At 41.8% G+C, this 16,587-nt stretch overlaps 1 long non-coding RNA gene across 2 annotated transcripts in view; it reads right to left on the bottom strand.

Moving 5' to 3' along the window:
• Window positions 1–344: 344 nt before the first annotated feature.
• The window catches only part of LOC116224381, a 56,002-nt gene continuing 39,759 nt past the window's right edge, over window positions 345–16,587 (bottom strand). For both annotated transcript variants that reach the window (XR_004165553.2, XR_004165554.2), the window contains exons 2-3: window positions 2,659–3,390; window positions 345–1,788 (exon numbers count right to left, since the gene is read on the bottom strand). This is a non-coding gene — a long non-coding RNA (uncharacterized LOC116224381). The remainder of the gene's footprint in view (window positions 1,789–2,658; window positions 3,391–16,587) is intronic.

Genomic DNA, 16,587 nt, shown 5'->3' with positions numbered 1-16,587 from the left:
AGACATAACCCGCATCTACTTCTGGACTAGCCCAGAGGTCCTACAGGGCTGTTACAGTGACTTTGCAGCTTGTTCGATCTAGTTGGCTCAGTGAAAGAGCGCCAGACTGCTCGTCCGCTCTATGTATGTCCATTCAATCCAGTGCAGAGGCTGGTCAGCAATCCTATCCCTATATTATACCATTAACAGTTTATCTGCAGCATGTCTAGTCCAGTTGGTTCTAGCCAGGAACCTCAAGTCTTACGCTTGTCGCCGCTATATATGTCTGTAACCAAATCCTAGTCGGTATTACCGGAACACCTGACCTGAATACTTATCAGTTAAGAATTTCAGCAGAGGCCATAGTGGGTCAGAATTACCAATTTATTACGTCAGGTACAAGTGACTACTACAGGTTACAAATCTAACAAGTCTAAAGTGAAGAACATAAGTCTAAAACACCACATGAAACATAAAAACACTTAGAGAACATGAACATACCTGCTGCTTAGAAGTGACTACTCACACGGATGTGAGGGAGATCTGAAGACAGAATGCTCCAAGTTCTTTGACTGTCTTACCCTTAAGTACCCATTTTAGTCCTGCATCTGGTTTATTAATTACCCACATGAGCAGTGGTTTCTCGTGCTTAGGATCACACATTAACAGAGACAAATGGAGGGGGTTCTCACCCAAGGAGGGTGTTTGCCCCCTCCAGAGAGAGGTTACCTTACGACTTACAGAGACCGGAATTCTCATGTCTTTGAGATCCATGTTAAAACTAATCTATGCAGCTGCAGGACTGAGACCACTTTATCACTCAGACTGAGACCATTCAAATAAACCCAAACATGACAAAGAAATCATATTACAATGCAGTATTTCACTTAAGCACTCTTACATTCATTTCTCTGCCCCTAGTTTCACCCCGGCATGGAAAAGCACAGAGAGAGAACCAGGCACATAGGTTTGAGATAAGAGTCTCAGCAGGGGGTGGGAAGATCAACAATTGGGACAGTGCATCTCTGGAATGTTTGTTGGAGGGACCATAAACCAACACCTAGGCCTCACCAAATGAGCAGTTACCAGAGGAAGAAGGCCATCTGTGATTTTCCATTCCTAGGATCCATTTCTGCCTTACAATTTGAAGAAACATAATGGCTGACGCACAAGCAAGTCAATCATGGAGCTGAATAATAAAGAGCAACTTCTCTCCCCCCAACATCCCTAATACATAATATTGGCATAACGGATGTAGACCATGCAGAGCCTACATACAGGTTACAGGGTGTCGAAGGGGAGAGAGTACAGCCAGCATGCAAACACAATGCTCTTACAACATAATGGGGGTCTTATTGTATTCATAGGGTTACTATCATTACATTGTGTGGATGCTTTCCTCTCCTCTGAACTTTTTGTGAGCAAACCAAGCTAGAGATAGGAGGACAAATAGAAACAGCAGTAGAGATGAAATAATGTGTGGTTTCTGTGTTTGTCTCTGTGTGTGTGTGTGTGTGTGTGTGTGCATGTGTGAGTGTGAGCGGGTGAGACGCCGAGACAGAAGTGAGGAAAATGGAAAACATTGTGCGAAGCAGGGAAATAGAGCACAGCAGAATGACAGAATGCAAACAAAAAAATCTCCCCCTTCGATCATTCAGGAGGAACAATCCATATCATTACCTCCAGCCTCCCAGATGGTTTCTCTGCAGACCCCTGATCATCCCACGCTGTCTGCATCGCCGACTTCTCCATGTGCAGTTTTCAGTTATCGCTGAAGAGCAGGCTTTGACACACACCTGTGTGCCTCGTCTGGCAAAGATAATACAAAAACAGCACTTAGACAATGGCCAACATCAGAATACACACATGCTGTCTCTTGGCAGCTGGTTTTAGGGACATTTAGTCTTCAGGAAAAGCTAATTAACAGCTCCGTTCATTGTGAGGTTAAAGGTGACTAGACATAAAATGAGTAACGACTCCAGTAATGCTCAACTGGGACGCTATAAATATGGCAACATGGCAGCAGGAAATGTATATCATGGATGTTGGCACAGTGGCAGAGCGCTGGCAGGTAGTGAACGATTACAGCTTCAGCTGTACTTCAGTCCTGCCAGTGCCCGCTAACCTCTTTAGATACATTGCAGTGGTGTATTTCAAGTGTCCATTTACATTACAGTCCGTGCATTTTTAGAATTCTTCTCATTGTGAGTGGATATACATTCAGCTGTCTGTACAAAGTGTTTATTTCTTATCAGAAAATGGGTTCCCTGGCAATGATGTGCTTCATTACAACTGAATGACATTAGTCTCATTATTTGATAGCCACACCTCGTATAACTCTTCCACAAACACTGATTGGCACTGACAGAGGCATGCACGAATATAAACACTGGGTCACGTGGTTTTTTGTAAACACCTTTTAGGTGGCTTGACCATCAGCGGGTTTGGCGGTCTCCTGTAATTATTTCACCACACCATCTCTGGGTGTAATTAGCTGTGCAAATTGGAATTGCCTCTGCAAATTAATTTGCGTTACAGCCTGAGAAATGAGAACACTTTCCTTCACTGAATAGTGTTGGACAGATGGCGGGCTAGTAATTAATCCACTTTGCATTCCTAATACAGGCTGTGTTGAGTTTGTGTTGAAATAAAAAAGTCTTCCTTTTAAAATGGACTCACCCACACTCGCAGAGGCCAGGGAGATGAATGGAGAGACAATTTGCAAGCGTACACAGAATATTGGAATTTAGCATATGTTTAGTAGTCTCCTTGTGTAAGAGGGTTGCTCTGTTTTAGGGTGCAGGTAACAACCTTCAGAGACCCTTGGGGATACAGACTGTTAAAGGTCAAAATGCTAAATCTCTATGCCAAGAATTCTTACCTTAACTTCGATTATTTGAAGCCTAGCCTCTTTGTACAGTATATTGCCGATGTAATTACAATTTGTACGTATACGTTTTGCCATGTTATTAGCAATTTCCTATGCAAAGGTAAAAGTCTGTTATTATCGCCTCATGAAGTTATATTCACACAGAAAGGTTCCACAACAATAGGAAGTCCTTTCTAACTGAACATCTTGGGCTACGGTATAACCAGACTACTTTTAATGCATGACTGATTCAGTCCCCAAAGATGCAGCATCTGTGATTTTACACAACAGATGTCGAACAGTACAACTCTGCATTAGTATAAAAATGTGCTGTAAACAACTGAACAAAACACAAACTGAAAAAAAAGAAACTTAAAAGATAACAAGGCCCTGGCAGATTTAAAGAAAAGTTTTTAATGAACTTTAATGAACTGATTTAAATCTTAACTGCTGTTGCTGCTGCTGCTGCTGCTGCATGGATTCCTCTGTCAATCACCGCCAAGGATCTTCCCCCTCGCTTCCCCAAACAGTTTGGCTGGAACCTGACAACCAAAGACAGGGATGTTGTCAGCCATTGATCCATTCAGCTTCTGTGAAATCCCAGAATCTAAAAACGAGTGTGTATCCTCCGTGACACGTGGAGCACGGCGCTGCGGTGGAGGGGAAGGCAGACAGAATGAAAGTTCCAGATGGTGTTTCCTCTGAGGGACTAAAAAAAGGCTTTTTGATTAAAGGTATTTCATGGAGAATTTACCGGGTTTGTTGTCCATTTTATTGCCAAATTGAAAATGGAACGTTGTCAGACACACACTTGGAGAAATGACTTGTAAGCCTCGTTTCAGTTTTCCTGCATACATATATGAGGTGCGATCAAAAAGTTCAGAGACAGAGTATGCCAGTGCACCACAGCTCCGGTCATTTGCAGGTCCCCTAGGGTCAGACTGTCACCGCAGAGTTCTACTGTACTGTAACGTTCCGAGGCGTTTGAAAGAGAACAATGGGCACAAACGACTTGAACTATGGCGCACTGGCATTTAGGTGCTCCATCATAACAACACGCATGCTCACAGTGTGTGGAAAACCACCCCTGCTTGACAGATTTAGCTCCCTGCAACTTATTCATCTTCCCAAAGATGACGTTCAAGCGGAAAGGTCGCCGTTTGGACACAGTGGAGGAGATCCAGAGAGCAGATGGCGGTGGATATGGGACTTCCAGGGAGCTTTCCAAGCATGGCAGGAGCACTGGGAGTGATGTATCGCTGCACAAGATGACTACCTTGGAGAAGGTGGAGGCCAAAGTTAAATCAGATTTTGCTTTTAATAGGTGCAGTCTCCTAACATTTTGATCGCACCTTGTATGGAACAGCCATCCAAGGGGGAAACAAAGATGGCAACAAACTATTAGCAAGCGGTGGTCTTCTGTGTCTAACAAAATCACACAAAGCAGCATGGATTAAAGCCAAAGAGTAGCTTTCAAGTAATTATGAAACATATATGTATGTTGTACATTGAAGATATGATGTGTCAATATGGTGAATATCTGCCAGATGACGGAAACAGGTCCCATGAGAGCGTACATCATTAAAACATTGGTAAATATGTCAATCCCTTTATCAAATCTAACATTAAGTCTTGCCATATTCTCTTTCTTTCTCTTTCTCTATCTCCCCCTCTCCTTCACCTCTCAGTCTCTTTGCTTCTTCTGCACCACTGCACTCTCACCACAGTCTCAGTCTCTCTGTGCATGTCTGCCTGTGTGTTGTCTTGTGAACCTTGGAGTGGGTTTAAGTTCTCCTTGAATGTAAGTGAAGCACCTTGATGACGAAGCGTTCTTATCCCAGAGAAAAATCCAGCGATAAGATTGTCATGCATACTGACAGAAGTAGAAGGGAAATGATGAATTGACACCATATTTTAAAAAGTGAGCTGACTGATCCTAACCTATTCTGATTAGGTTGATGCTAAATTTCACATACCTCGGTGTTTCATATCCAGCAAATCTGTCTATTTTGCTGGCAATGCACTTTTAGATTCTGGTGCCTGAGGAAAATGTATAGAAGTAATCTTCAAGTAATGCATGGTTGATTGAATGCTTGAAATATGGATTGATTTTGAAGAACAGTAAAAGCACTTCTAATCTAACATTACCCATGCATCCCGAGAAAGCATTTAATACTCTGAATCACCCACTGAATCACTACTCTGAGTTCTTATAAGTTATCTACCTTAACTTTTCTGTTGATTCCTTTAAATGGGTAGAATCCTTCCTCTCCAAACGATCTCAATCTGTTTGAATACATTAGCATCAATGATCAGATGCCCTTCGCTTGTTCACTGGTTCACAATGATGCATACTGGGCCAACTCTTATTTAGTTTATATATTGCCTGCCATCTGTTTGTCATGAGGTTAATGTCCAAATGTATGCTGACGCCACTAAAACGCAAGTTTTGTTCAGACATGGTCAAGGTTATACTTTCACTATTCAAAAGCCGACAGACAAACAACCTTTGTGGTCAACCCTTCATTACGTCCACTGAGAAAATAGCTGAAGTGCAACATGTCCTGTCCCCATCACATTACGCTTCTACGCTTTTATATCTTTCAGAATATTATTTCATTAACAGCACGTAGTCCAAAATGCGGCAGCAAGACTTTTAACAAGGACCAAGAAGTTTCATCACATCACACCTGTTTTAGCCACTCTACACTACAATGGCTCATAGACATTTGATTGTTTATTTGTAAGGCTGTGAAATGTCTAGCTCCAGCCTATATATCAACCCTACTGACCCCTTATGCTCCACCAAGGGTCCTAAGATCCTCTAATGAACTTTTATCGGTTTTACCTTCAAATTTAAGGGTGATCGAGCTTTTACTGTTGTTGGTCCTTAATTATGGAATAGTCTCCCATTACACATCAGATCTGCTGCCTGCATAGAGACTTTTAAAGCTAGACTGAAAACATACTTTTAGTCCCTTGCATTCACTGGATTTTAATTGGGTTCCGTGCTCAATCTGTGTTGTCTGCTACTACTGTAAATGGGTCAAAAAAAGCTTGCCATGCTCTTCACCAAGACAAATGACTATACTGTAGACCCAGATGTTTTTGTGATGGGAGAAACATCACAGATTGTAAAAGGATTTAAAAACCTCCTTCTGATATTCTGATAGACTCCAACCTCAACCTCAGGGCTCAGGTTTAAAACAAAGTCTGCAAACAGATCCAACAGGATCTAGCGTATTTTAGGTCGATAAGAAACTCAATGGACACTGAGGAGGCCGAGATGTACTTTTTGACGAGCGAATCACAGGCTTAACCACACTATATTATAACCATTACAGTCTTGGTGTACACAGACACTTGAAACTATTGCCAATGAACCAAATCACTTCCACCACCACCATGCATGGTGTGGCTCCTCCACCACTCGGAGTTAGAACATGAACAAACCAAGACCGGATCACGAGAGGAGTTACAAGAGGAGACTGCATTATTCAACGTAGGTGAAGTGCCTTTAGTCAGTCTGTGTTTTGTGCAAGAGTCACAAGAATCGAACTCTTTTCCAACACATATCAGAGAACTCAACACGGATCGGTTCTCATTTCAAACAGTGGCTTATGTGTGTGATCCATGTGCTCACACATACTCTGTGTCTTTCTTGCTCTGTTTTCTATATGCCTCTATACTCTGTACTGTACTTACATGCTTTTTTTTAACTATTTTTATAATCTTTGTATTAAACTTTTACTCTTAGGGAGCCTGAAAATGTGCCCTTTTGACTAGCTCTGGCATATTTACAACAATGTTCATTACTATGCGCTGTCCCTGCTAAGGAAATAAATAAAATAAAAATTCAAATTGTCCTTGAACCTTTGGTCTAGTGGTTTGTGTGTTTTTGAGCGGAGGGGGGCAGGGGAGAGTGGGGGTCTGTTTGAAATTCCAAGAGTCCCTGAAGGAGTGTTCTAGAAGACATGTTGTCATGCTTTCAGAGGACATTCTGAGCCCTTGTTCGGCCACAGACAGAGTATTAAGAAACTGAATGGTGGCACAAACTGAAAAGTGACACAACACAGCTCATCACCATACAACACTAAACAACACAACACAACACACCGCAACACAACACACCACACTGCAACACCACACACCACACGACAACACAATACATCAAACCGCTATCGTGTCAGCTGTAGACTGCTCAGTGAGAAAAAAAGGATGGTGGTGGCTTTTTTGCGACGGGGTGCTGTCTGACCTCAGATTAGGCTGCCACTGTTTTCTCAGCTTGACATATCTAATGAGGGCTTGAACGCCGCAGTACAGAACATTCCTCTTATGTGAAAGAAAAAAAGTCGTGGGCCTGCAATCCCTGTGACTCCCCTTCTCTTTGAAATTGGGTTAACAGCATTTCTTCACACACCAGCAAATGTAAAGATAAAGTCAATGTCATGCATAAATTATATTACAAAATCCAGTGCAATATACAGCATGGCTCTGTACAGTTTTTGGCAATTGCTAAGACACAAAATCTATATATATATATATATATATATATTTTGTGTCTTAGCAATTGCCAAAATATATATATATATAGAGAGAGAGAGAGAGAGAGAGAGGGAGAGAGAGAGAGAAGGAGAGGTGAGGTTGCTTTAATCTAGCCAAAAACAGACACCGGGGAAAGAAACATCATTGGGCAGCGTGCCATTGCCATTCCTGGGCAGCGTGGTGGCAACATCACAAAAGGGTCCTTCCCACTATGCCACTCTTGGCCCATATCACACAGCTCACATTATCAATGTCCTTCCCACCCTTCATGAGGGGAATGTGCCAGGGTGCTGCAGGTTTGTTATCATATGGGACAGCGTGAGTTTCCTCTCGGCTGCTGTGATCCAGAATTGGTTTGACAATCACCCACAATTTCAAGCTCTCTACTTTCCATCTCACTCTTCTTTCCTGAACCCTATTGAGGTGTTCTTTTCGGCGTCCCGTTAGAAGGTATATGACCACCAATCCCACCAACCTCTCCTCCAGACGACGGAATGTGGCGATATTGATGTGGAGGCATGCCAGGGCTGGGTATGCCTCTCAAGACCGTACCTCCCCCGATGTTTGGCCAGAGAGGACATCGCTTGTGATGTTGATGGGGTGCTGTGGCCAGATACACACCAAAGACCGTACCTCCCCAGATGTTTGGCCAGAGAGGACATCGCTTGTGATGTTGATGGGGTGCTGTGGCCAGATACACACCAAAGACCGTACCTCCCCAGATGTTTGGCCAGAGAGGACATCGCTTGTGATGTTGATGAGGTTCTGTGGCCAGATGCACACCAAAGACGGGCTGGGCTGTAATTGCAATATACTGTTTTTTGTTTACAATACAGTAACTATGTTCATGTCATCGTCAGTTATAGAAATACCATTTTTAGAAGAGTTTATGTAGTTTTGAAAGGAATTGCTTTTGCAAGAGATGTAAGATATTCTGTATTTTGTGTATATGTTTTTGATTTGTGTCTGTAGAGTTTCGACAAAGAGGGCCCTAGTTTTAGAGATTTGGTTTCAGCAATAGTAAAAAACTGTAAACTTAAAGGGAAGAGCAAATTAGTATGAATGCATACTGAAACAATTCGTATTTTCAGACATCCAGTATCTTAAAGGAGGTTTAACTGTGCACTAGTTCTCATGTCTCTGCACGCAGTGATGGAAGCTTATACAGGTTACTTTGTAATCACTTTAATCTACTAAATGGTCTGTGGGTACCTCAAGTCAGTCATTCTTTAATCATTCTCCAAGTTTTCCCTGATGTAGAATGTCTTAAATCCATTAGTGTGATTTCCTTTACACTCTGTGGCTCATGCTCTCTGAAATCGAAACTCAGATCTTAAGAGAGAGTCTTCTAAGAGGGAGTCTTGATGAGGACGGCAGAGGAAGAGCACCACAGGAAAGGATTATGGAAAACAAATGTGATGAAAAGATTAACTCGCTTAATAACAACACAGGTCACAGCACCCATTTCATACAATGAACCAGAAAGAAAGGACGTCTGTGTTTATCAAGTAATCCTTCCACAAACTGTGTTTTCAGTACTGTGCAAATGTAGCAGGCCTTCCTCGGACAAACTCAAGTAGTTAAATTCACTGAAATACGTCACACAAAAATGTTTTATTTAAAACATTACATGTGACTTGGAAATTATTTGGTAGATTACGTCAATAAAAAAATCGCGAAATAGTTTATTCATTCCAGTGAAGAACCTTTGAAGTCCTCTTAAACACCAGATGTGTGTATTAAAGCACTGGGCATAAATCAACAAAAGATTTGTTGTGCACATATGAATAAGAAACAGTGTGTTTATACTCTTTAAAAGCGCCCTGGGGACACTGGTATGCCGTCCGAGGCATACTTGATCTCAGGCCCAGCGATTGATGAAACCCGCAACCCCCCCGGGATGGTCCAAGATGACGACGAGTCAGTTAGAATGGAAGCTTTCAGCTCCAAACCAGACGCCTGCCTCCTGTGACAAAGCTAGTCCCCTAAAAGTGATGAAAACCTTTTATGCTCACTGAACATTTTAGACAATGGGGCACACAATAGTTGTTTCACATTACTGTAGTGTAATGTAATTATGAATGACATTATCTCACTTGTAGGTCAGAAGGTTGAAATAAATGGACACTAGCTGTGGCTGTGGCTGTGGCTCTAGCTTGCGAGACAGCGTTGGCACTTACTCGTGGTTAATGACCGTCAGAGAACAAACTGAACTTGGCACCTTTCACCTCTGACCTAGCGCATGTTTCCTAATTGGACCAACTGTGGGAAACCTGTGAATAACAGTCAATGTTAGCTTCAAATATGCGACAGCATCAAGACTCATCGTATGTCCGGCAGTGCTATTATAGTTAACAAAAACTAAGACAAAAAAATAAAACTAGCACTGCAAAAATGTATTTTGTTCACTTAAATAGAAATGACAGTTTTCAAAAACAGTAAATAAAAACTACAATGAACAATGCCACACACAGTAAATCATTCCTGAAAAAAAACTACTTATGCACTCATGAAACTAACTAAAACTAAACAGAGATAAAAAAGCAAACTGGAAGACTAAATTAAATTAAAAGCCAATATATATTTCAAAAGTTTGATAACTTCAGAAGGCTAGTTTCTACTCATATAGTCCATAATTAGTTCTGATGATGAATTCAGTCTGACCACTCGTATGATATGGTTTTCAAAACCATTAATTTTTCTATTTACAACCAGAATACGTTTTTTTCCCCTAATATTACTGCCACTTTCCAGAGCTATGAAACTCCCCAAATGACACCCAGTTCATGTCATAAACTTGAAGAAAGACAGCCTGTTACAAGGCGTTTATATGGAAACTGATGAGAACTAAATTCCTTGGAGAGTACTCCCTGAAATAGGTCCTTCAAACAGCAACAATCAATCACGTCTCTGAGGCCTCTGAGGCCCTCTCTATCTCAGGCTCTCCTTCGCGCCGAGGTGGAGTGCCCCATTACATTCTCAGAATCGCTCTGATTCATCCAGCTCATCAATCCCGTTTTCTGCACAAAAACAACTAAAAAACACGTAGCTCATGTGACCAATACCAATGAGTGGTGTGGCAGTCCCTTGGTGGCATTCCAGTGAATAGGACTGCAGAGCCTTGGACCCAGAGACATTTAATGAGGACTTGATCTCTGAAACAGTCGATGGGGAATGAAGTCTGAAAATGAAACACTTTGATCTTGGTATCCCCAAATACTGTAGAGGGAGGTGAGAAGATTAGGTCTCATTGAACAACTCATAAGCTCAGCTGCACCATAGACAATGCAGCATACAGGCCTTCATATTACGCCGAATACAATGACAAATAGAGGTTTGGACACGGACATATCTACTCTTAGTGGTGCTGTGTTCCATCTCGAACACAAACTACAATGTAACTAATGGGAGCATATTGGGATTTGCTTGGTTCATGATTGAAGTAACATTTTTAAAAGAGCTGATGTATCTTTTCTGAAGAGGATCGATTCAGAGGGGGTTAAAAAACAAGGAAACAAAAAAGAAGCTGATTTCAACTGCTCTGTCATCTGTTTTTAAAAAAAAAAAAATGTAACTCAATGAAAATGCAATGACTGTAATTAACCCTAATGCCAAAAGTGGTTTGTAAATGGTTGCTCATTCAACACTGCCAGCATTGCCATACTCACACACAGACGCTTTGATTTATGTTGTTGAGCGGAGCACGACTCTTAAATGTCACAAGTCAATTAACACAGTAACATAACAGGATTAGATGGTGGATCGAGTCGTTTAAAGGCGGAGGCTTAATTAATCAGTTTCCATGTGGCTACTTTCATTTGCATGATTTGCGAGCCACAGTGTTATAATTTTAGACTGAGAGACAACACAGTTACAGGAAGTCTGAGCAGTGCAGGTTTGAGTTTCTTTTGGTCTCTTGTACCATTGAAGAGGAAGGATAATTTCTTGTTTATAGGCAATGAGTATGGAGGTTACATAATTATACATAATTAATACGACTGTCATTGATTGTGTTGTATAGAGAAAACTTTGTATTAGATTAGATTTTAAAGTCATGCTTTCTGCTGCTGATGAATAAATAACAAGCTTGCAATTCTGTCATGAAACAAAAATACATTGATTACATTTATAAACAAACAAATTAACAAATCACAACTTTTTCTGAACCAGCGGCAGTAAATGGGAACATTGGCAAATATTGTGTAATTGGTTGCTTTTGATAGTTTAGTCTCCCCCCCCCCCCCCCCCCCCCCTCTCTCTCTCTGTCTCTCTCTCTCTCTCTCTCTCTCTTTCTCTCTGTCACACTGGGACAGTTCCAAGCTGGTGAGCAGTGTTAGTTCTCACGTTTGTTTGGCAAGAAAGTGTCTTACATTCCCACGGACGCCTCCACGGAGGCACTGAACGGTCCATGGAGCAGCTCGCGATGTACCGCTGTCTTATCTCCTGACACCCGTGAGGATGTGTTTACTCTGGGTCATCGTGTCCCTAAACGACCACTCCGAGAGCTTACTTGAGTCGATCTGTGTGGTCTGCTGTTAAGACAGCTTTGATATATTACACCAGGATTTTGCCTGATTTGTTTTGTAGCACATGTGTTTACATGCAACTGGTCACGTTTACTTAAGATATAAGACAACATGTACAAATAGATGTAGTCATGTATGATAAACAAAACTGGATGGGTGACATATTTTATGTCTGGACAAATATTTATACAAATGTAATGTGCACAGTATGTTGTCACAACAGACAGATAAATAAGCCTAAGTGAACAGTGTCTATGACTAAATAGTTTATGAACTTTATGTATTTAAATACCCCTCTGCCATTGTAATTTATTATTCATCTCTTCAAATATTTTTCCCATCATCCTATTGCCTTTTATTTGTCTACGTACTGGAAAAGTTGCTTATATCAGAACAGTCACATGACCATTTTGATCACATCCAGCAGATTTACAGAGCGTTTAATGAACTTCAGCATCCTCCACCACATCCTCCTCCACCACTGCAGAAGGTACAGCAGTCCCCGGTGCCGAGCTGTCCCAGTTTCTGGGCCTGCAGTCAGTTCACTTCAATTGGAAGTTCATAAAATATAAATTCCAAAGTAATTGGCCTCTGCGTCAGCACCCCCTCCTCCCTAATATAGACATAATGTGAGATGTTTTCAACCTCTCTGGACTTCCTCACAACCCTGTGAAGCAATTAGAGACAAAATGGCTCTTCAGAGACAGTGGCTGGGTGACTGGCTAAATGCTCCCATGTCAATTACAGAGCACATGTTTTTATTGACTTTGTGTTTGTTTGTTTGTTTGTTTGAGAGGGGGGATGACTGAAATTGAGGGTTTATGGGATAGCTAATAGTCACTCAACTTTGCACAGTTTTATCTTGTTTACCATTAAATGTCAGCTTCTGGGTGTAAGTTTCAAATGATTCCCCCTCTTGTGTATATTGCATGTGTATGGATATCTTCTCTGGATATGGGGATGTTAATACAAGTTGCAAATGGGTAATGGTGATGGGGGAGCTGATTGATTGATACCGACTCGTCACACGCCTCATATCCAGATAGAAGTTGACCACTGAGCTACAGGTGCTTCTGACATCCTGACACCTTCTCACAGGTTAACAGACTTGTCCATGATTACACTTAGGGGGTTAAGGTGCTTTTATGGATTCCTTGGCTTTCCCCAGAAGAATGCTTCATGGATTGGACTAAGATCTCATAAATGAGCCCGCAGGAGTTCTTCAGTCAACCAAAGATCTCTTAATTTGTTTCTAGATAATGCCTTTCACCTTTGAAGGGCCCTCTCTGAGGATATACTGAGTTGCTTTTTTAACTGTGTGTGAGAACAATTCTCTGTTTCTTCCTAGAAAGATTCCTCTCAGCCAGTCACCAGCCATTAGGAGACAAATCTTGTTTAAGATTTGCAACATGTGTATATTTGTGTGTGTGTGTGTGTGTGTGTGTGTGTGTATGTGTGTGTGTTTGTGTGTGTGTGTGTGTGTGTGTGTGTGTGTGTGTGTGTGTGTGTGTGTGTGTGGACCTCCTTCGCATGTTATTTTTCAGACCCTGTCAAAATATGAACATTTAGAGAAGCAGGAAGCGAGGTGGGATGATGTGGGCAGCTGGTAGCTGCATACAAACACACACACACACACACACACACACACACACACACACACACACACACACACACACACACCAGTAATACAGTACATTAACTATTTTTTTCCAAAGGGAATTCTGCATCAGAGCGTAATTGTGTTACATGGACAAAGTGATCAGACAACAAACATCAACCATCAATACCAAGTATTGCCTGAAGAGTGAACAGTCAGAGTCTTTGCTCCTTATGGATACATATAGAATATTAGGAACACACATTGTACCTCTGAAACATTGCCATATCTGTATATGTGTGTTGGTGTGGTTAGTACATCAATGGGACAAAAATACACTACGATAAATGTTTTTTTATTATTTCCTCTTTCTGTTTCAGGGTGTGGGAGTCTTTGACCAAGTGTAAAGAACCGTGTGGGTGTCCTTGTAAGGCTTTCAAGTCGAAGGCAGCAGCCGTCGATAGCCGAGTGTAGGTTTTGGTTTGTTTACCTCTGATTGAACTGAGGACACTGAGGTGGAAGTTTGACCCAGTTAGCGGCGCTTCAGAGAGGAGCTGGTGGCGGTGGGGGTGTGTGTGTGTGTGTGTGTGTGTGTGTGTGTGTGTGTGGGTTTTTTTTTTAGATCAAAACAGAGGAAAGGATGGGGGAGCCATCTGAATAGAAGAAACGTGCCGTCACAGGGGGGGGGGGGGGTTGGGAGACTGAAAACGGGTTTTGTGAAATAGGCCGTAAGGTGAACACTGTTTTCGTTTCAACCCGCTCCACAGTCGCGCATCTACACAATCTTTAGCTCATAAAAAAGAACGATCGTACTTAGCTACCAAAAAAAAGTTTGTCGCTGACTTTCCAGTCAATTTTTGGTGCGTCTATGTTTTATGCCGAACTAGTTTCTTCACAGCGCACAAGGATCTTGGTCGCGAGTGCTGGCACTTTTCGACACGTGATCGTTCTACACCAATGAGGTAGCTGCTTTTTGTCAACAGAATGGCAAGATGGCGGCTCCCATGGTTAGATTCAACGTTACCGATAAAGAGGAAAACACCCGAACATCCTCAAAAGTGGGCTAAATGGATTCTAAATAGTGCTGTATACATAGCCGCGTCCCATAAGAACAATGAGGCAAATATACGATAATGTTATGCTTATGTTAAGTCATTTAGATCAAGTTTGACATACCTGGGAATACACCTTACTGACGATCTAACATGGACTGTGAACACCCAGCACACACTGAAGAAATCAAGGCAAAGACTGTACTTCCTACGTCAGCTGAGGAAGTTCAGAGCATCAGCACCCATCAGCTGTGTGTCCTGACAGCATCATCACTTGATATGGGAACTGTACAGCCTGTGACAGCAGTACCGCATCATCAGAGCACCTCTCCCTACAGACCTACAAGAGAAGACTACGTACCAGGGCCCAAAGTATTGTAAAAGACTCCTAACATCCTGACCATGGACTTTTCTAAACACTGAGGTCAGGCAAACGTCTCTGCTGCTACAAGACCAGAACAGAGAGACTGAGAAGGAGCTTCTTTCCTCAAGCATTCCGTATCCTGAACACACACAATGACAATATAAACAGCATGGACTGTACACACACTGCACTTTATACTCCCTCTTGCTATTTATGAAAAACATTTCTTGATCTTTCTTTCTTCACACTCGCACAGAAAAAGCTTAACACCAAACGAAATTTCACTACATGCTTTACGTAAGTATTTCTATGTATGTGACAAAAAAACCTCCTTCCTTGTATCAATAAAAGGCAGTAATTGTACTTATACCAATGACCATTTGTTCGTTCGTTCATTCATTCATTCATTCACAAATGAAAACAACACTGATGAACCATAAAAACAATCTTTATGAAAAATATGAAATATGATATATAAAACTGTACAAAACTAAATAAGAAATAACAGATTAAGGACACTCAGTCCTCACTGTCAGTGTCAGGACAGTTATCTTCCAGTTCCTCAGTTTCTTTTGTGTTGGCACAATTACAGCAACGACATAAGTCTGTGCAACACAATCCTGCAGAAAAACAGGAACATCTGCCTGTCTCACAGGCACCTTTGCAGCCGCAGTCAGGGGCAGGGTTTCTGGTCATCCAGGTGATGTGCAAAGTCCCATCCTCTATTTGCCAACCATATCCAGCAGGTGATGGAGCACTTATATTTTGTTTGAGACAGGACCTCATTATTGCAGCCTAGTAGTTTCCCCTTTTGCAATGCTGATGGAGGGCATCAGCAGTAGGGGGAATGCATAATTCTGGCAAGGCTGATGATGCTATACAGAAGGCCTTGTACCTAGCTTCATTTACATTATCGGCAGCTGGTCATATAAGTGGCATACATACTGGCAAAGAAGTGCAAATGTTGACTGCTCCAAGTTAAAGTTAGTACCTAAACTTGTAAAAGCCTTTAGGTACTCATCTTTCTCACATGCAACAGAAAATGTCTTTCTTTTTCCTTTTCCATAAAAGGCACTTGTGGAGTCACACCCAGAGTATGTGTGAATTCCGATCAAGGCTGAACACACACTGGTTCCGAGAGCTGATGACACCTTGGTAATGTAAATGATACGTGTCCTTTTGCCAGTCCCTGTGAAAACATATAAACTGCATGGCAAATCTGTCTGCACACTTACAGCAATGACTGCCACATCAGTGTCAGAGCTCTTGACAGCTTTATGCTCCCGTGCAGCATGTTGTGCATGTAAAAACACCCTTGTGTCACATTCTTCATGATCACACTGCGGGTCTTCAACAACACTGTACAGCCTCCTTAACAGTCACACAGTGACATTGATTTGTATGTGCAAGCAGAGGTTTTTGCCCACTATTGTAAGGTCTGCATTTTTCCATACAACATACAGGAATTCGGCAAGTGCTTCCTTATTTGTTCCTTCTGAGAGAAACTTTTTCCATTGGGTTGGGGTCCTCTGATCCGGGCCAAAGATTTGCATGCGTTGTGACCCTGCATCAGCTCTATACATGACCGTTCTAGGTTTTTGATACTGATGGGGGAAATCACGAGTCAGCCTCTTCTTCAACATATCCTGTCTGCA

This window comes from Clupea harengus, chromosome 17 (assembly GCF_900700415.2).
Source record: "Clupea harengus chromosome 17, Ch_v2.0.2, whole genome shotgun sequence".
Classification (NCBI taxonomy): Eukaryota; Metazoa; Chordata; class Actinopteri; order Clupeiformes; family Clupeidae; genus Clupea; species Clupea harengus.
Note: the sequence above shows the minus strand (reverse complement) of the source record. Positions and strands in the feature narration are given on the sequence as shown.